At 41.0% G+C, this 21,038-nt stretch overlaps 1 pseudogene; it reads left to right on the top strand.

Annotated features, from left to right (window-relative positions):
* The first annotated feature begins 7,432 nt into the window (after positions 1 to 7,432).
* Positions 7,433 to 18,095, top strand: LOC130941750 (probable glutathione S-transferase; annotated as a pseudogene).
* The last annotated feature ends 2,943 nt before the right edge of the window (positions 18,096 to 21,038 follow it).

Here is a 21,038-nt window from a genome sequence, read left to right as displayed (position 1 = left end):
TCCCCCTGGAGTTGGGAATTTCATGCAGAGGTGAGGAGTTGATACCACTGCTCCAAGGCGATTAAGGGTAGTCCTGCCAATTAAGGCGTTGTAGGCTGACCCTTCATCGATGACTATAAAGTCTATGCTTAGAGTCCTTGATTTTTCCCCTTTTCCAAAGGTGGTGTGAAGGGGTAAAAATCCCAGTGGTTTTATTGGCGTATCCCCTAACCCGTATAGGGTGTCGGGGTAAGCTTTCAACTCTTTTTCATCTAACCCTAACTTGTCGAAGGCGGGCTTGAAAAGGATGTCCGCCGAGCTTCCTTGATCTACTAGGGTTCTGTGGAGATGGGCATTAGCTAGGATCATAGTTATCACCACGGGATCATCATGCCCGGGTACTATCCCTTGCCCATCTTCTTTTGTAAATGAGATAGTGGGGAAGTCGGGGGTCTCTTCCTCGACTTGGTAGACTCTTTTGAGATGTCTTTTGCGAGAAGATTTGGTGATCCCGCCTCCCGCAAATCCTCCCGAGATCATATGGATATGTCTCTCTGGGGTCTGAGGTGGCGGATCTCTCCTGTCCATATCGTCTCGCTTTCTCTTTCCATGGGTGTCCGACCTCTCCATGAGATATCTGTCAAGCCGACCTTCTCTAGCCAGCTTTTCAATCACATTTTTGAGGTCGTAACAGTCGTTGGTGGAGTGACCATATATTTTATGGTACTCGCAGTACTCGCTGTGACTTCCCCCTTTTTTATTTTTAATAGGCCTTGGAGGTGGCAGCCTTTCAGTGTTGCATATCTCTCTGTATACGTCCACTATAGAAGTCTTTAGAGGAGTATAAGAGTGGTACTTCCTGGGCCTCTCGAGACCGAGCTCTTCCTTCTTCTTGACTTCCCTTTCTCTCTCCCTAGAGGAGGAAGTGGGTCCAGGTCGCGAACTCAGGTCTCTTAGCTTTGCATTCTCTTCCATGTTGATGTACTTCTCAGCCCTTTCTTGTACATCACTTAGAGAGACGGGGTGTCTTTTAGATATGGACTGTGAGAAAGGGCCTTCTCTGAGTCCGTTGACTAACCCCATTATAACTGCCTCTGTGGGCAGGTCTTGGATCTCTAAACATGCCTTGTTGAACCTTTCCATATAGGCTCGTAAAGACTCCCCGACCTCCTGTTTTATTCCCAGGAGGCTCGGTGCATGTTTTACCTTATCTTTTTGGATTGAGAACCTCATCAAGAATTTCCTTGAGAGGTCTTCGAAACTAGTGATGGATCTTGGGGGAAGGCTATCGAACCACTTCATCGCTGCTTTTGACAAAGTGGTCGGGAAAGCCTTGCATCTCGTAGCGTCGGAGGCATCAGCTAGATACATCCGGCTTTTGAAGTTGCTAAGATGATGCTTTGGATCCGTAGTTCCATCATAGAGGTCCATATCAGGACTTTTGAAGTTCCTTGGAACTTTTGCCCTCATTATGTTCTCGCTGAAAGGATCTTTTCCGCCTGGGAGTTGATCTTCTCCTTCATCGCGGGAGTTCTTGAGGGAGGATTCTAGCTGCAAGAGTTTTCTTTCTAACTCTTTTCGCCGTTCCATCTCCTCTTTAAGGTACCTTTCGGTTTCCTTTTGCCTCTCCCGCTCTTGTTCCAATTGCTCCAGTCGGCTATGGACTAGTCCCATCAATTCAGTTACGTGGGATGGTCCACCCTTTTCCGATTCACGCCCATCTGAGGAATTTACCTTCGGATTCTTTACTCCGGAGGTACCCTCTCTATGTTGATCATTGTCTTGATGTTGGGCTGTGTCTTCATTGTCATTGCCCATGTCTAGATTTTCTTGCTCAGAATCCGTCTCGACATGGCCTTCTTCATGGGATCTTTCTGCCATCAAGGGATGATCTCGCGGGTCCCCGGCAACGGCGCCAATGTTACGGTGGGTAACCGGAGATTAGTCCAATGGATGGCGTTCGGCGGCCCAAGTGAGTAATGGAGGAGGACTCCGGGTATGTCCGCAACTCGGGAGGCTCCGTCCGACTTGTGCGCGCGTGTGAATGGGGGGTGGTACCTGCAAAGACACTCCGATGCCTAAGTTAGCAAGGGTGTAAGCAGGTCTTAGAGAGTATTGGACTTAGAGATACCTGAGGGGTGTCAGTGTATTTATGATGGTGAACCAATAACCACCGTTGGTGTAGTGCCGTATCTTTAGGGTGGTAACCGTCCCCATTATCTTGGGGAGGTTAAGATATGGCTTTATGAGGCGGTTAGAGAGATTTTAGGGGCGGTTACTTATTTGAATGAGTATTTATCTGCCAGCTAATCTCACACCCGACCTCTTCGTACTAAGTCGTGGTTGACACCGACCTCTTGAGTGGAGGTGGGTGCTTTGCTAGGCTTAATCAATTGGATCAGGCCTTTCGATTGGACCTGGGCCCTTAACATTGGGTCAGGGTATGAACAGTTACTATTTGCGCTACTAATAATATCCATAGAGATAATAATACTTATTATTAGTACTTATAATATTAATAATCATAAATATTATTACTTTGATAATAACAATTTTAATAACAATTCAGATAACAAAACTACTACTACTACTACTACTACTACTACTACTACTACTACTTAATAATAATAATAATAATAATAATAATAATACTACTACTACTACTACTTAATAATAATAATAATAATAATAATAATAATAATAATAATAATTACTAAAAATATAATAATTTTTGAATTTTTTATAATTTTTATATCAGCTCCTCTATATAGTTAAATAGTCTAATATAAATACTGATTAGTCAAATATAATGTTACTTTGGAGATTTATTGAACGGCTGAGTTTTGTTAATCATTGAAATGTTTGGCTAACAATTTTATAAGAACCTAGGACATTATTCTATATTTTTCATAAATTTACTCGGAAATTCAAAATGCTATTTAAAAAATGACGACATATACTAATCAATTTATATATTAGTTAAATTGTTCACGAAGAATTGATAATTTATTTATTTTAAATATATACAAAACTTTTTGTATCTCAATTTTTTTTAATAATAATTTTCTGGGTTTTTTTGTCCTTTCAAAAATTGCTTATTCTTTAACAACAACAATTGCTTATTCCTTTTAAAAAATAGACAGTATATTTTATTTTTTTTGGGTTAATTTTTTTCATACGAATCGTACTAAATCATAACGTTAATAATATGAATAATATAATTTATCTTTCAATTATTATTATTATTATTATTATTATTATTATTATTATTTGAACTGTTATTAAAATTATTATTATCAAAGTAATAATATTTATGATTGTTATCAATATTATAAGTACTAATAATAAGTATTATTATTCCTATGAATATCATTAGTACGTAGTGCAAGTAGTTGTAGCAATGTTACTACATGGGGTTGTATCTGCGCGTTAAAAAGTTTCTTTCTAATAAAATAACGTCAGTCCGTAAAAATTATCTTGCACAAAAAAAAAGTCATAAATGACAAAAAATTCCAACAAAAGAAACAAAAATTAATAAATTTGCTAATTAATCCTAACAGTGCTCATTAACAATCCTAATTTTAAACAAGGGGTCTAATCATTTTTCTATGAATCATACTGTATTGTCTAAATCAAGATCAGTCTTTATTTTTTCAAGGGACAGATGTCAATTGGAAACTCATTTAACAGAAATTTATATGTGTAGATGTTTCTATATTATCTTCACCCAAAAATTGGCTTAATTATTAATGATCAATTTTTGGATGTAAATTATATAGAGATATCTACACATGTAAATCTCCAACTGACATCTATTCTTTAAAGAGACAAAGACTAGTCTTGATACAGTGTAGCGTGATTTATAAAAAAGTGGTCAGACCCCTCTCATACTAAGATTATTAGCAAGCTTATTTTTTTTGTTTCTTTTGTTGGGCTTTTTATCACTTGTAATTTTTTTTGTGCAAGATAATTTTTACAGGCTTACGTTATTTTATTAGGAAAAAACTTTTTAAATGCAACGCAGATACAGACTCATGTAAATATGTAATAGAACTGCTACAACTATTTGCACAACAAATAATGATATCTATAGAAATAATAATACTTGTTACTAGTACTTTTAATATTGATAACAATCATAAATATTATTACTTTGATAATAACAATTTTAATAACAGTTCAGATAACAAACTCATAATAATAATAATAATAATAATAATAATAATAATAATAATAATAATAATAATAATAATACTTGAAAGATAAATTATATTATTCATATTATTAACATTATGATTTAGTACGATTCGTACGAAAAGAATGAACCCAAAAGAAAATAAAATATACTGCCTATTTTATAAAAGGACTAAGCAATTGTTGTTAAAGAATAAACAATTTTTGAAAAGACAAAAATAACTCAGGAAATTATTGTTAAAAAATTTTTGAGATATATAAAGTTTTGTATATATTTAAAATAAATAAATTATCAATTTTTCGTGAACAATTTGACTAATATATAAATTGAGTAGTATATGTATGTTGTCATTTTTTTAATAATACTTTGAATTTCCAATTAATTTATGAAAAATATAGAATAATGCCTGATGATGGGAAAATGTCGGTAAAGATTTTCACAAAAATATCGCGTTGTAAGTACAGTTCTAAACCGACAATTAAACCTCAATCAATATTTATATTGTTTGTCATTTAAGCAAACCCAATAAAATTAACCGAAGTATTTAAATCTCGAGTCATCTCTCAAGGAATTGCAGGGAAATGTATTTAGTATTAGTGATGAGAAAGTATATTTTTGGAGTTTTTTAAATGTTGAACAAGGAATGTAAATGACAAGAAAATAAACTAACAACTAAGAAAAGTCCTAGCAAAGGTTGAGAATCGGAATTCCCATCCTCATTATCATTGTCAATTGTGATAGTAATTGCAAATTGCTCTCACTTAGTTAACCTCTAACAATTGAAGGAAAGTCAAGTGAACAAATCAACTTGAATTCACAAGTCCTAATCAAAGACTAGAGTTAGTGAAGCTCAAGCTAACTAGCAACTTTCAATCACCAACCAACAAGAGACTTTGACAATTCAAAAGTCTCCAAATTACTCAATCCAAGCTAAGAATACAAAAAGCTAAATTAAAATCCACTCAAATATTTTATCAAACACTTGGAAGGCACAAAATAAAAGCATAGAAAAGCAATAAGAGAATGTAACATCTAAGACCAACAATTACAAGGAATCAATAATAACAATTGAAGAAAGAAGTAATAAACATGAAATACCTCAAATTGCATTAATAAGGAAATTGAATCTAAAATGAAGAATTCATAAATTAAATGGGAAAAATAAAAATATCAACAAGAGAAAATAAACTAAGATGCTAGAATAATAGAATGTAGAAGAGAAACTAAATTAAAACAAGATGAGAATCTGAATTGGAGAAGAAATAAGACTAAAAACCCTAAAACCTCTAGAAAACTATATCTAAAAACTAATTTGCGTGAATGAAAGTGTGAATGAGTGATCCCCCCCTTCCAGCTTCACTCTGCAGCCTCTAATTAGTATTTTCGGGCTTGAAACTGGGTCAAAAGCAGTCCAGAAATCGCCCCCGCATTTTCTGTAATTACAGCACGTGACGCTCTGTCATGCGTACGCGTCGCTGCGTAAATTCCTGGTCACGCGTATGCGTCATCCACGCGTACGCGTCGCTTGCCTCTTGCACCAGTCACGCTGATCCTGCGACTTGTACACATGGGGGACGCGTACGCGTCACCTAACTCCAAGGCAACTATGGCAAATTGCATATCATTTTGACACTCCAGATGTTAGCTTTCCAACGCAACTAAAACTGCCTCATTCGGACCTCTGTAACTCAAGTTATGATCGATTTAGTACGAAGAGGTCATGATTGACAGTTTAGCAATTCCTTCAATTTATTGTATTCCTTCCACTTTTGCATGTTTCTTTTCCATCCTTTAAGTTATTCCTGCCCTATAATTATAAATTCTGAAAACACTTAACAAATTTATCATGGCATCGAATGGTAATAAGAGATAATTAAAATTAGCAAATTTAAGGCCAAAGAAACATGTTTTTAATCATAGCACAAAAATAAGAAGAAAAATATAAAACATGCGAATTTTATGAATAAGTGTGAGAATAATGGATAAAATCTACTTAAAACATTGTTAGTCAAATATTTTAATGATTAACAAAACTCACCCGTTAAATTTAACCCCATAGTAATATTATATTTGACTAATTAGTATTTACATTAGACTATTTAACTATATAAAGAAGTTGATATAAAAATTATAAAAAATTCAAAAAATTATTATATTTTTAGTAAATAATGATAATTTTATTATTATGAATTTTGTTATCTAAACTGTTACTAAAATTGTTATTATCAAAGTAATAATATTTATGATTGTTATCAATATCAATATTATAAGTACTAATAATAAGTATTATTATCTCTTTGGATATCATTAGCAGTGCAAGTAATTGTAGCAGTGCTATTACATGGGTCTATATCTACGCTGCATTCAAAAAATCTTTTTTTAATGGGAAAGTATATGGAGCCAATAGAATATTTGTATAATATGTACAATAGAGATTTAAAAAATATTAGAGATATAATCATTAATGTTATCTTTTTCTATCAGCTAAAACTTTTGGGATGAGTGGTATCATGACATAATATTAGAACTCTAAGTCTGAAAGGTAAAAATTCGATTTTTGGTAAACTCCAAAATCACTTTATACCAATGACCTGACCAATTTTTTCTGAATCACACTACTCTGTCTCGGCAGTCTTTGTCCCTTTAAAAGACAGATGTCATTTGAAGACTTATCTAACAAATATATATATATATATATATATATATATATATATATATAATTTATACTAAAAAATTAGTCTTAATAAATTTTTTAAGTTTGCCAATAAATTATAATTTAAATGGTATAATCTTTCAATTTTCACTTAAGAAGTCGCCCGTTCGAATCTCCCAATCTTTAGTATAAAAAAAAAAATTTTCTTAAGTTTTGGTAACCAAAACGTAGCATAGAACTTCGGAAAATCAACCATGACTGTAGAATCCTAGCATAGAATTTACCATAATCATACATATAGCATAGGTTCTTGCATTGTAACGACAGGACACCAAAACATACAAAACGAGCCGGAAGATTTTTAGCTGTGGAAGCAGTTAGCAAAGTCCGACATAGCTATCATCTTATTGGTTATTATTAGCACTTATTGACTTATAAAGTCATATAATTTCATATTCCAAAGTTCACACCATGCATTCACACACATACAGTATTTCCCTTTATAAATCAACATCCTAAGACTAGTAGTGTTTGCAAGTGGAAATAAAACCCTTCTACCTATTCTCACATTGATCAATTCTTAAAATTTGTTCATATTCTTCAATATGGCAATTGATGAGGTGGTTCTGCTTGATTTTTGGTCGAGCCCTTTTGGTTTGAGGGCAAGGATTACACTTGCTGAAAAGGGTATTGTTCGGTAGTCGGGTTCCGGACAGGTCGGGTGTGCAAGTGAAGGGGTGGATAGGTGAGGATGCCTTAGCCTTGGTCGCGCTGATTGCGGGTTTGCCGAGCTGTCGAGCACTTGTACTGGTGAATGGGTGAAGGGGGGTGCCACCTGCAAAGACACTCCGACGCTTAAGTCAGTAAGGTGCAGGCGAGCAGAATAACGAGGTGAAGGGATATGACGTACCTCGGGGGAAGAGCCAATCTTCCCCTTATATATATGTCAGTAGTGGGCCCTTCATGGGACAGGCCCATGTTCCCAAGGACGCTGTCCTGCAGCCGTGTGTGAGCCGTACAGGACGCGTGTCCGGGTCGGGTGGAGGGCGCGTGTCCGGGTCGGGTATGGCTTGGGTCGGGTCGACCCGCGCTGTTTTTGGGCCGGGCCGTAACAGTGCCCCCACGCGCCAATGGTAGTCGTGGGAGCTACCAATGGCGTGTCGTCTCGTATCTCGTCTGGTCGGCCGCTCGTGGGAAGGATGTGCCCCCAACGCGCGTCTTTTGGTTGCTCAAACAACCGTTTCATCGCTTCGTTTCCTGCGCCGAGCATTGAATGCTCATAATGGGGTGAAAAAACCCCGTTTGAAAAGACCGTTCAGCCCCCAGGTGTTTCGCGCTTTGGAGGCAGTTTTTAAACGATTGGTTTTGATATTTCTGCACTTTTTTCACACTCCCTATTTTTCCTTTCTTCCTCCCTGCTACAAGATTCCAAGGTGTTGCTGTGGTGCCTCCGTTCGTGTTTCTTGCATCTTCCCAGACTCGCAATCATCCTCTTTTCATCAACTTAGGTAACTTTCGAATCATTCCCCTTTTTATGCATTATTTTTGGTATGCTTGTTGCTTGGCTCTCTTGATGTTACTGCGTAGCCTTTTAGTCGCGAGTAGATGTGTTAGGGGGGGAAAGTACCATTCCAGGGTAGGCTTTTTCCCGTTCTTAGCCATTTAGTCTTGTTTGGCCTTAGTCGGGAAGTCGTGGGGGATGGTGTTTGTGTTCGGCCTGAGCAACCGATCTCTTAGACTAACTGGATGGTACCCCCATGTAGGTATGGCTCGCACAGTCTCCCGGGCATCCGTTAACCCTGCGGCGTACGACCAATATGCTTGGGTCGTCTCTGATGTAAGGGATTCACCCAATCAAATGGGCGAGGAGGAGCTCACCGAGTTCCGACAAGCCGGGTATTTGTGCGGCGGGACCGACGAGGAGGCCAATTACGACGTTTTCGTCCCGGCTCCTCACGAGCGATTGTACGAAATCAACTTCCAACCCCGCCAGGTCGCCGACTGGATTTGGTTCTACAAAGCCATGTTCACTCAAGTCGGAGTTCGCCTTCCGTTCTCAGCCTTTCAAATGGCGCTCTTAAATCGAATTTCCGTGTCACCGTCGCAGTTGCATCCGAACAGTTGGGCTTCGATCCGCTGTTTCGAGATGGTCTGTGAATATCTCGAACTGCCGGTGTCTGTGGATGTTTTCCTCTTTTTCTTCACCCTCACAAACCCTTCCAAGGAGGGAAAACATAGGAAAGGGTTCATGTCCTTCCGGGCTGCCCAGGGTCGGAAGATTTTCGGTTTGTTCGAAGATTCTTACCATGGGTTTAAGGACAAGTATTTTAAGGTCCGCCCGGCTAAAGATCGTCACCCCTTTTGGTTGTCATTGGAGGGGGTACGGCTCATCCCGACTTATTGGAGCTTCGGGGCAGGGGCCAATAGTTTTATTAAGGTAAATTATAGAAGCATGTCGGCAGTAGATAAGCAGATTGCCGAGGTGCTAAACGCAGTTTTTGGGAAGAACCCAGTAAATCCCCATCTCCTCATGGGTGACCGGGAGTCCGGCCGTAATTATATTTGTGAGGAGCTTTTCACTTTGCCCTTTGTCTTTTTTCCTTTTATTGATATTGTGTGGCGACTAACCGACCTCTTTGCTTTTCTGCAGTGGATATGTCTGCGTCGGTGACGGGTCTTCCCGACCTGTTTCAAACCTTTCTTGGTGGCGGTGATGCTCCTCCGGAGGGCCAGGACGTTCCCGAGCAGAGGGCCGCAACCGACGAGATCGGGACCTCGGCTCAGGGCGCCGCGGTTGAAGGTGGCAAGGCGGTCCACGTTTCCCCTATCCGTGAGGTGACCGGGATTGGGGGTTCGGTGCCCAATCCGGATGATGAGGAGGAGGTGGTAGAAGTCTCCAGCCTGAAGAGAAAGAGGAAGAAGACATCCACGGCGTCGTCTAGTCCTGAGGGTGTCCTTACCGTTATGGAAAGGAATTTCGACGCTTCAAATTTTATAGATACCCAGCTGATCCCTGGTACCGAGGAGCATTTCCATGAGTCCTCCCTTGCCGGGCAGGCGAGGTGGATGTACCGCACTCTTCTGCGCGGTGCGGTCATAGCTCGGAAGGCCGAGTTCGAACTGTCCGGGATGGAGTCTCTCCGTTGGAGGTTGGATTCCGCTGGGAAGGCCAACAATGAGTTAAAAAGTGAAGTTGAGGCCCTTCGGGAGCAGCTGACTCAATCTTCAGAAAAATTAGATGCCGCCGAGAAGAAGGCCACCGCTGCCGAACAGAAAGCCGCTGCCGCCGAAAAGAAGGCCACAACTGCTGAGGCAAAACGAAAGGAATCGGACGCGACGGTTGCGTGTTTAGTCGAGCGCGAGATGGCTTTGGAGGGACAAGTCGGCGCGGCGCAGAAGCGTGCGGCCGAAGTCGAGAAGGAGAAGCAGGCCGTGGAGGCCGAACTGGCAACATGGAAAGCTAAGTACAAAGATGTCGTCAAACAGGGCAAAGGCGCGATTTTGGGCACCGAGGAAGCCCTGAAAGCTCAAATTAAAATCGTTGCCCCTGAGTTCGATACGTCGGCAATCGGTGTTTTCAAGATTATTAAGGATGGTCAAGTCGTCGATGTCCCCAAGAAATGAACTCTTTGTTTCATCGTTTTTGTTTAGCCGTTTTGTGTTGGCTTGTAAACAGTTGATTTTGGCCGTTTTGGCTTATGAACAATTTAATCTTAGCCGTTTTTATTTTGGCTTGTGAACAATGACTTTTTGGTCGCTTGCTCGTGTTGTCGCGATAAAGTTTCTCTTACTCGTTTGATTGCGTTATCGTTTCTATTAACCGTTTTTGGTTTATAGTCGTTTACTCTGGTGGCCCGTGGCCTCTCGTGTAGTTATTCGTTAGAATGGTAGTTGATGATCTCCCGGGGTGATCAGTCCCGGGTCAGGTGTCGTCGTTAGTCATGACGGAATGGTTTATCTGAAAAAACGGAGATAGAATAGGGTGGAGAATTTGCACAAGTATATCTTATTCGGTAACCACATAAAGGACTCGAAAGTTACTATAAATGACAAATTTACTACTTAGCTAGACTAGCCGGCATGTCGCTCCGTCCTCTAGGAGTAGAATCTTCTAAGGTTGTCCGCGTTCCATGTCCTCGGGACCTCCTTGCCATCGAGCCTTTCTAACTTAAAGGCTCCTTTTCCCATCACCTTTTTGACTCTGTAGGGGCCTTCCCAGTTTGCCGCTAGCTTGCCCTCTCCGGGGGTCGGTGGGCCGACATCATTCCGCCTTAGGACGAGGTCGTCAGGCTCGAATTCCCTCTTGAGCACTTTGGTGTTGTATCGCAGAGCTATTCTTTGTTTTAGCGCCGTTTCCGTCAAATGGGCCATTTCCCGGGCTTCATCTATCAGGTCCTTTTCTACAGTTTCCTCCACTCCTTTCAAAAGCAGTCGCGGACTCGGTTCACCGATCTCTACGGGTATTACCGCATCCACCCCGTACGTTAATTGGAAAGGAGTTTCCTTGGTGGAGGACTGCTCGGTTGTTCGATAAGACCAGAGGACCGACGCTAGCTCGTCGGCCCAAGCACCCTTCTTATTGTCCAACCTCTTTTTCAACCCTGAAAGGATAACCTTGTTGGCGGACTCCACTTGTCCATTCGTCTGGGGGTGTTCTACCGAAGAGAACCTTTGCCTTATACCCAGGCCGCTGAGAAATTCCGTGAACTTCTTGTCAGTAAACTGCGTGCCATTGTCAGAGATGACGGCTTCCGGTATCCCGAATCGTGTTATCACCTGCCTCCACATGAATCTTCTGCAATTGGCCGAGGATATGCTAGCCAGTGGTTCGGCTTCTATCCATTTGGTGTAGTAATCAATCGCTACTATGAGATATTTGACCTGCCCAGGGCCGACTGGGAAGGGCCCTAAGAGGTCGACTCCCCACTGAGCGAACGGCCGGGAGGTCGTTAGCAAGCTTAACTCGGAGGCCGGTGCCCTGGCAAAGTTGGCGTTCTGTTGGCACTTTGTGCATTTTTTGACAAACTCTTTGGAATCTGCCATCATCGACGGCCAGTAGTACCCAGCTCGGATTAACTTCCTTGCTAGGGCTTTGCCTCCGATGTGGTGCCCACAGCAGCCCTCGTGGACTTCCTTGAGGACATAGTCCGTCTGGTCGGGGTGTAGGCACTTCAGTAGGGGTTGGCTAAGCCCTTTTCTGAACAGCTGTCCTTGAATGACGGCGTATTTTGCCGCTTCTCTTCTTAGTTTTGCCGCATCCCTTTCATCACCAGGGACTTGGCCGTGTTCTAGGAAGTTGGTGATGGGGTCCAGCCATGAAGAACTTAAGGTGGTTATGTGTAGTGCAATTGCTGGTTCCCTTGTCATGCCTTGGATGAGAGATCGGTTCCCCTCCCCTGGCTTCGTGCTGGCCAATTTTGATAGGAGGTCTGCCCGTGTGTTCCTTTCTCTGGGTACATGCTGGACCGTGACCTCTTCGAACTTTTGGCTCAAGCTTTTAACCTTTTCTAAGTACTTCTGCAACAGGGGGTCCTTGGCTTGGTAGCTGCCGTTTACTTGGGAAGTGACGACTTGGGAATCGCTGCATACTTCCAGTCTTCTTGCGCCGACTTCTGCCGCTAGGGTCAAGCCTCCTATGAGGGCTTCGTATTCCGCTTGGTTGTTTGAGATGGGAAATTCGAATCTAACCGACTGTTCGTATACCACCCCGATCGGGCTTTCCAGGATGATCCCGGCACCTCCGAAGGTCTGGTTGGAGGCTCCGTCCACATGGAGTTTCCACCGTGTACCCATGTCTTCGCCTGGATCTCCCGTTACTTCAACCAAGAAATCCGCCATGGCCTGCGCCTTGATGGTTTGCCGGGGCTCGTACCGTATGTCATATTGAGAGAGTTCGATGGACCAGGTCATCATTCTTCCCGCCAGGTCGGGTTTTTGGAGAACTTGTCGGATCCCCTGGTCCGTTCTGACGACCACTTGGTGACTTTGGAAGTATTGTTTTAACCTTCTCGAGGAAGTTAGGAGTGCCAAGGCTAGCTTTTCCAACTTGCTATATCTTAATTCTGCTCCTTGTAGGGCCCTGCTTATGAAGTAGACTGGTTGTTGGGTTTTTCCGTCCTCCCGTATCAGTACTGCGGCCAGGGCTTCGCTTGTTATAGCGAGGTATAGGTATAGTGGTTCCCCGTCTCTTGGCTTCCCGAGAACGGGAGGTGCCGCCAGGATTTCCTTGAAGTGTTGAAAGGCTTCTTCGCACGCGGGTGTCCACTCAAACGCCATCCCTTTCTTCATGAGGTTGAAAAATGGCAGGGCCTTTGTCGCCGATGCTCCGAGAAACCGGGAAAGTGATGTCAATCGCCCTGCCAACCTCTGGACGTCCTTGATACAGCCCGGACTCTTCATCTGAAGTATTGCCTGGCATTTCTCCGGGTTAGCTTCTACCCCTCTTTGAGTTATCATAAATCCTAGGAACTTGCCGGCCTCCATGGCGAAGGCGCACTTGAGGGGGTTTAGCCTCATACCGTGTTGGCGCAGGGACGCAAATACACTTGTCAGGTCATTTAGGAGGTCGTCAGGTCGTGTTGTTTTTGCCAGGATGTCATCCACATAGACTTCAACCGTTTTCCCTATGAGGTCGTGGAATATCCTGTTCATCAGCCTTTGATATGTCGCCCCCGCATTTTTCAAGCCGAATGGCATTACCTTGTAGCAGAAGGTTCCTCCTGGCGTTATGAACGCCGTCTTGTCTTCGTCTGGTCGGTGCATTGGTATCTGATTGTAACCGGAGTAGGCGTCCATGAAACTCAGATATCGGTATCCCGCCGCGGCGTCGACGAGTGCATCTATGTTGGGGAGGGGGAAGCAATCTTTGGGGCATGCTTTGTTAAGGTCAGAGTAGTCCACGCACATTCTCCACTTGCCAGTGTGTTTTTTCACCAATACCACATTTGAGAGCCACGTCGAGTAGTCTACTTCCCGTATGAAGCCTGCTTCTAGGAGGCCGGCCGTTTGCTTGGCTACCTCCTCTGCCCTTTCCACCGACATCTTTCTCCTCCGTTGAGCTACTGGGCGTGCTTCCGGCTTGACGGCTAGATGGTGTGAGATGATTTTTGGATCTATGCCCGGCATGTCGGCTGGTGTCCAGGCGAACAGGTCCCTGTTGGCCCTTATCATTTCCATCAAAGGCTCCTTTAGCTCCTGTGGTAGGTTCTTGTTAATGAATGTGAACTTTTTCCCATCGTCACCGATTCTGACCTTCTCCAGGTCCCCTTCTGGTTCCGGCCTCGGCTTGTCCTCTACTCTAGCATCAAGGTCGGCTAGGAATACACCGGATGTTTCCTTGGACTTCTTTCTAAGAGAAAGGCTGGCGTTGTCACAAGCGACCGCCGTCTCGAGGTCTCCTCTTATGGTCCCTATGGATCCATCATCGGTGACAAACTTCATAACTAGCAGCTTGGTGTTGATTATGGCCTCAAAATCATTGATTGTTTTTCTTCCCAAGATGATGTTGTAGGCTGTGGAGTCCCGGAGGATTACGAACTCGGCCATTGCCGATCTTCGGCCTTGCACCTGTCCCACCGAGATTGGTAGGGAAATGACTCCGTCCGGTTTGATGAAGTGGTCGCCTAACCCGATAACCCCGTGCTGGTGAGTCGTCAGGTCGGCATCCTTCAGCCCTAGTGCGTCGAACACGTTGCGGAACATGATGTTTGAATCAGCTCCTATGTCGACAAGGATCCGTTTGACGAGGCCGGTTCCTACCCTGGCCGTTATGACCATGGGGGGGTTTTCCGGGACGTCGCTGAACCATTGGTCTTCCGGGCCAAAGGAAATGGAGGGAGGTTTCTTGGAGCTCTGCACCGGCGGGGACGAGATCGCCAGTACCTTGGCGTCTTTCTTATGTGCCGACCGCGATTTTGGTGCAGCGTTCTTTGCCGTTACCACGTTTATCACAGTGAGGCCGTGGTCTCTGTCCTCGGGTTCTTGTCGCCGTTTTGACGAGCGGGCTTTGCCTTCTTCGTCTTGATCGCGATAACGCCTCCTCGGCTCCCTGATGAGATGGGAGAACGCTGCTAGCTTTCCTTCCCTTATCGCTTGTTCCAGCGCATCCTTCAAGTCAAAACAGTCCTGCGTTTGATGGCCATAACCCTTGTGGTAAACACAATAAAGGTTCTTATTTCCTCCTGTTCGGTCCTTAAGTGGTCGGGGCTTCGGAAGAATTCCCTTCTCTGCTATCTGCTGGTAAACCTCCACAATAGGGAGAGTGAGTGGAGTGTAGTTATTGAATTTCCCGACCCGGGGGAACAGTCGGGGTGGCCTGTTTGACGCTTCCTCCCTAGCTTTTTCCTTCGCTCTATCTCCGTCGACTGGTTGCCGGGCTTGGCTGTAACCGGACTGCCGCTTATTGACAGCCACGACTCGGCTGACTTCCTCGTCGTTTATATACTCCTTGGCCACTGTTTGGATTTCATGCATCGTCCAAACCGGTTTCGTGGTAAGGTGTTTCCGGAAGTTCTCGTTGAGGAGGCCGTTTGTTAGGCAAAGACTGGCCACCGAGTCGGTTAGGCCGTCAATTTCCAAGCATTCATCGTTGAACCGATCTAAGTACTTCCTGGTCGGTTCTCCTTGTCTCTGGGTTACCCCTAGAAGGTTGATAGGGTGCTTAGCCTTTGCGATCGGCGTTGTAAATTGGGCCAGGAATGCACGACTGATGTCTGAAAAACTGTAGATGGAACCTTGCGGGAGGCCATTAAACCATCTGATCGCTGGCCCTGCTAGGGTTACCGGGAAGGCGCGGCATCTTACCTCGTCCCCCACACCCTCCAGATTCATCCTGGCCTCAAAGGCCGTGAGGTGTTCTAGAGGGTCTTGAGTTCCGTCGTACCTCATGTCCGTTGGTTTGTCGAAGTGTTTCGGCAACCGGACCTCGAGGATAGATCGGTGGAACGGGGTGACGCCCATTATCACGGGTTGTCGTGTTCTCTCGGATCTTCTTCCTTCCCCGTCTTCATGACCTCTTGCCGCTCGGCGGGTGGGTCTGCCGCGAGAGTAGATGATCGTGTCATTTCGTCTTCTCCTTATGGGTGACTCCTCCCGCGTGCTATCTGCATCCGTCCGGGAGGCGGATGCTCGTCGCGAGCGGCTTCGGTGAGAGTCTCCCTCCTCAGGAGACGGGGTATAGCTGGGATCGGTAAACCGTCCGTCCCGCTCCTGGTTGGCCAGTTGTCGTTCAAGGTTTTGGACTCTGTGGCGTAGCTCCTGCATTATTATGGCGCTATCGCCGCCCGTTCCCCCGAAGGGTCGTGTTCTCGTGTGTTGTTGGGGGATCTCCGCCCTCCCCTTTGCGAGGCGACGGAGGCTGCCCTTTCCGCCTCAGCCGCTCGAGCTCGGTCGCCGAGACCTAGCGCGACTTCCATTTAAGCAATCGTCCCCACAGACGGCGCCAATGTTCGGTAGTCGGGTTCCGGACAGGTCGGGTGTGCAAGTGAAGGGGTGGATAGGTGAGGATGCCTTAGCCTTGGTCGCGCTGATTGCGGGTTTGTCGAGCTGTCGAGCACTTGTACTGGTGAATGGGCGAAGGGGGGTGCCACCTGCAAAGACACTCCGACGCTTAAGTCAGTAAGGTGCAGGCGAGCAGAATAACGAGGTGAAGGGATATGACGTACCTCGGGGGAAGAGCCAATCTTCCCCTTATATATATGTCAGTAGTGGGCCCTTCATGGGACAGGCCCATGTTCCCAAGGACGCTGTCCTGCAGCCGTGTGTGAGCCGTACAGGACGCGTGTCCGGGTCGGGTGGAGGGCGCGTGTCTGGGTCGGGTATGGCTTGGGTCGGGTCGACCCGCGCTGTTTTTGGGCCGGGCCGTAACAGGTATTAAATATGAGTACAAAGAAGAAGACCTGAGGAATAAGAGCACTCTTCTCCTTGAGATGAACCCGGTTCACAAGAAAATACCGGTTCTCATCCACAATGGGAAATCTATTTGTGAATCTCTTAATATTGTTCAATATATTGATGAAGTGTGGAGTGATAGATCTCCCTTGTTGCCTTCTGATCCTTATCAAAGAGCTCAGGCTAGATTTTGGGCTGACTATGTTGACAAGAAGGTACTTTTTTTTTTCATTATATTTGTTGCACCATGGCTAATTCGTAAATACTTTTATAAGTAAAAAGTATTGTATTCTTTGTTAATTAAACAAATTTTAGCTCTTTATTTATTATATTATTATTGGTTCGGATTTAGAGTTTAAAATTTAGAATTTAAAATTTAAGATTTATCATTTAGAGTTTAATACTTAAACTTTTAGGATTTAAATTTAAACTTTAAAATTTAGAATTTTAATTTTAAGATTTAAATTTTAGAATTTAAAGAGTACTACGTCCTTTTTTTTTTCTAAACGCATTAACATTCTACACTATATATATAACATAATGATGATTTATTATTCATTTTGATTTTTGGTACTCATCATATTCAAATATCTAGACTAATTCAATTTAAATAAAAATTTGACTGAACTAAAATATCCGGCAATGACTAATTAAATCTTATTTGGTAGAAATTGCATTTAATTTGGATAATATTAAATAGGTAAAAACTTACATATAGTTGTTGATAATTTAGTTAAACCTATTAAATTATCTAACGACTTTCAACTTTACATGATTACAACTGTATGTGAGTGTTCGTCTATTAAATAATATATTGTTTTTATTTGTATGTTTATAATTATTTTTATAATGATTTTAATCTTGCGTGATTGATCCATGATCTATCACTATGTAATTTGCAAATATCCTGTCTATGTGAAAATAGGCAAAAAGTGTGTTAATACATATCATTTGCAATTTTTCTGTCATACAGATCTCTTGCATTTATATGATGTAATATATCAAATGCGTTAATCCTCACAATGTCAAATAGGTTTTCCCTGCTCAGAAGAAGTTAGCTTTTGCGACAAAAGAAGAAAAAGAATCTGCAGAGAAAGAATTCTTGGATGCCCTTAAATTGTTGGAGGAGCAATTGGGTGACAAGGATTATTTTGGAGGAGACAAGTTTGATTTTGTGGACTAGCATTTGCTCCATACTATAGTTTTTTCAAAATTTACGAGATTGTTGGGAACTTCAAAATGGAAGAAGAGTTCCCTAAGATTTGTGCTTGGGCGAAGAGGTGCATGCAAAAGGAAAGTGTTTCCATGTCTCTCCCTGACTCGCAAAAGGTCCTTGAGTTTTTTATGGAGATGAGGAAGAACTTCTTAGGAACAGAGTAGGTTTGAGGACCTAATGGACATAAAACAAGTTTGCTTGCTTCACTTTTCAATTGTTTCTGTAATAACAACCCATAAAAGGTAAATAAAAGTTTATCTAATAAAATGGCACTTAGATGGTTGGAGCCCTGGTTTAAGTGGCACATCATGTGCTTCCCAAACAACTATATTTGAGTTTGAACTTAGCTGAAGTCAGAAGTGGAAAATAATCCATGTAGTATGTGTGTGTAGTGTGTTGTGTTGTATTTAAGAATTCATAGTAACTTCTATTTTAATAATACTATTTTCATAGATGTTTTTTTTTTAATTTATAATTTTACATAGATATGTGAAGGATTACCATGTGTTCATAACACGCAGCAGAAGAAAAATAAGGTAATTCTAAAAATCTATTTTGTGCTTAAACTTTATTCCAATAAACAATATATAATCTAGATCACATCTAAATACCTTTAGACGCTTTAATAAAAAACTTTATTCTCCTTCGATGGCACGAAGGCGCTATGCGTATCCACACCGAGACCAACTTTTGCTGTCAACTCCTTGATCAATGGACATCTGATCTAAATTAAGAAACCTCTTGCAACTCTTTGAACGCCATAAAATTCTTCTCCAAAAATCAGGCCCACATACGTTTATGTGTATAGAGGTAAAGGAATAAAATCCTTGTGTTTTACTCTTACACATTTCCTCTACTTTTGACACACATATATATAGTATGAGATTTATTACTAATTTTAAATTTAATTCTCAATTCAAATTTAAACCATATCTTGAAATTCTAAATCTGAATCCTTCAAATTTATGAATCATATCATAACTTAATTTGAAACAAAATCAGTTAGGATCTCATCCAAATTTAGAAATAGAATAACTAATTATTCTCAAATCTCATTTAATATTCTCAATTATCATACTATTATTATATTCTTGGTGCTAGTAAAAAATATAATAATATTTCATTTGAATTAATATAATTATGTATTTGATCAAATCAAAATAATAATTAAATAATTCTATAGCAAAGATTAGAACACTCGTTAGTGTGTGACCCCATAGGTTCAATACTAAGCGGGTAGTAAATTAGTCGTACTAAATTTACTAATCAAGGTTGGCGTCCAGTAACACTCCTCAACGATCCGATAGTATGAAGTAACATATTTTTACTAAGAACCTTAGAAGAATAAAGTATAATTCCTTCCATCTTTCTAGCTCTTAGTTAACCCTTAAAGTATGGTTTAATTGTCAAACTCTAACTTGTTACCATTATTATAATGAACTGAATGACTTAAGAAACTCATTTCTTCATTCATTCAATCTCCTTGACCAAGGTTTTATTCATCTCAGTCATTATAATCATAGAGTTCAAACTCTTTACCGAGAGTTGACGGATTTCTTATTGACTAATCATTAATTCTACAAGTATTTAAATTATACCCAATATCCATTCAACTAGCACCCTAGGGTATTAGGTGTCCGGAATCAAAGTATAATAAATACATTGTTAATTACTATGATAGTCATAGGTCAAAGGAAACTCTACTACTATGTTCATCTTGAGAATATCCTATTGACAAATATGTGGTAATTATAACCATTAGAAATTCTCAAAGTGAGTCAGTTCAATGGTCATATATCTATATGCACCATATATATATATATATATAATTTAATAAATGAGATCTATTAATCTTCATCCAATGAAGACCATTATATATATATTGGTCTTTCCGAATTATTAATGTCCTTTTTAATAATCCTATGACCAAGAACAATTTAGATTAAATTATAAAAGATTCATCTCTCAATATTATGATCATTATCACAATGATAAATCTGTAAATTTAATCAAGGACCTTGTTATATTAACATTTTAATATAATAACAATAACAAATTATTTGACACATGATTGATTGGATTGTGGTCATACTCCTTATTCCCAACAATCTCCCACTTGCACGAGAGCCAATCATGATAGATTGGATCTCGGGCATATTATTATCTCAATAATCTCCCACTTGCACTAGAACCAATCAATCATGTATATAATTTTTCAATGCACATTTATGTTTGTCAAAACACCTTTGCTCTTGAGCATGTTTGTTTGACCTTTTGTAAAATACACCTAATGTATAATAAATATCACGTTTTCTCAAAACATGAAATCTCCCACTATAATAGTGCATAATTTTATTTTAAGGACAATCCTTATTAAACTTGATTATAAAAAATCTAAGTAATCATTAGATCTATCTTTATAGAATTGTATCATGATACAAACAGGCTACTTTTTCAAAAAGTTAGTTTGACAATCAAACCTTTTATACTTTCAGGAGAAAGTATATCCTCTATTGAGTGGTATACAATTCTAATAAAAGTAATTGCACTCTCACTCTTTCTTTAAGATGGAATTCCTTTTTTAAAAGAGTTTAATCGCTTATCACAAATACTTTATCTTAAGAAGGGTGATAGAAATAATACTCATTATTTCTTTAGGGTAACCAATAAATCTCATTTATCAGACCTAATTTTTATTCTATTGTTGTGCAATCTCTTAACACATATAAGACATCTCCAAATTTTAATATTCTTGAGTTTAGGCTTATGCCATTTCCATATCTCATATAAGTAAAAATATTGATTTAGTGAAAAATTTATTAATTTAGCAATATTTCTAAAATGTAGTACAAATATTTAACAAACAATGATACTCAACTAAATCAAATTTTATATTTTTTAAACATTATAAGGTACATAGAGTACTAATATTTGTGCATTAAGAGAATCTTATTCTCTATTCAATAGAATATCAATTAGATAATTAGAGATTTTATTTTAAACTTTTATAATAAAAATACTCAATATCTTTATTATTGGTCAAACCAATCCTTAAAGAGCAATTTTGATACGCATTCTCAATACTCATATTGAGCTTTTCCAAAAAG

This window comes from Arachis stenosperma, chromosome 7 (assembly GCF_014773155.1).
Source record: "Arachis stenosperma cultivar V10309 chromosome 7, arast.V10309.gnm1.PFL2, whole genome shotgun sequence".
Taxonomy (NCBI): Eukaryota; Viridiplantae; Streptophyta; class Magnoliopsida; order Fabales; family Fabaceae; genus Arachis; species Arachis stenosperma.
Note: the sequence above shows the minus strand (reverse complement) of the source record. Positions and strands in the feature narration are given on the sequence as shown.